This window comes from Carlito syrichta, unplaced genomic scaffold, assembly GCF_000164805.1.
Source record: "Carlito syrichta isolate Samal-C Ts95f unplaced genomic scaffold, Tarsius_syrichta-2.0.1 Scaffold309859, whole genome shotgun sequence".
NCBI classification, from domain to species: domain Eukaryota; kingdom Metazoa; phylum Chordata; class Mammalia; order Primates; family Tarsiidae; genus Carlito; species Carlito syrichta.
Genome location: NW_007253955.1, coordinates 89157 through 89715, shown reverse-complemented (window position 1 = coordinate 89715; position 559 = coordinate 89157).

Genomic DNA, 559 nt, shown 5'->3' with positions numbered 1-559 from the left:
TCTGGGCGACAGAGTGAGACTCCAACTCAAAACAAACAAACAAACAAACAAACAAAAACACTGATTTGAACTCCTCCTAAAAAGCTATTAAAAGAAGTGCGCACCAGGTCTAATCAGAGTTGAGAAGACTTTTCTTCTGAACCACCAAGACAGCAGTCGGACCACCTGGCCGTGGGCTTGGCTATGACGAGGACGCCGACGGCCTCCGGGAGCTCGGTTCCTTCCCTGGGCACCTGTCCCCGGCTTCCAACAGGCCCCAAAGGCTCGGTCCACTAGCTCAACCGCGGAGACAAAGCATGGGGCGGGCGGTGTCCATGGGAATTCGGCACACACTGTGACCCGGGGGGCTGCGGCCACCCTCTGCTCAGCACCCCACAGGTCACACGAGTCTAAGGAAACACACAGCATGGATCTGTCACGAATGCAAAGGGTCGCGATGGCGCCAGGGTGAGCCTGGAAACCAGGACAGGAACACCGCAATTCTGCCCTATGCCAGCGGTGGGGAAAGGAGCGCGGGCTTTCGCAGCAGCGGGCGGGCAGCCCCTAGCTCCCCGCGCCC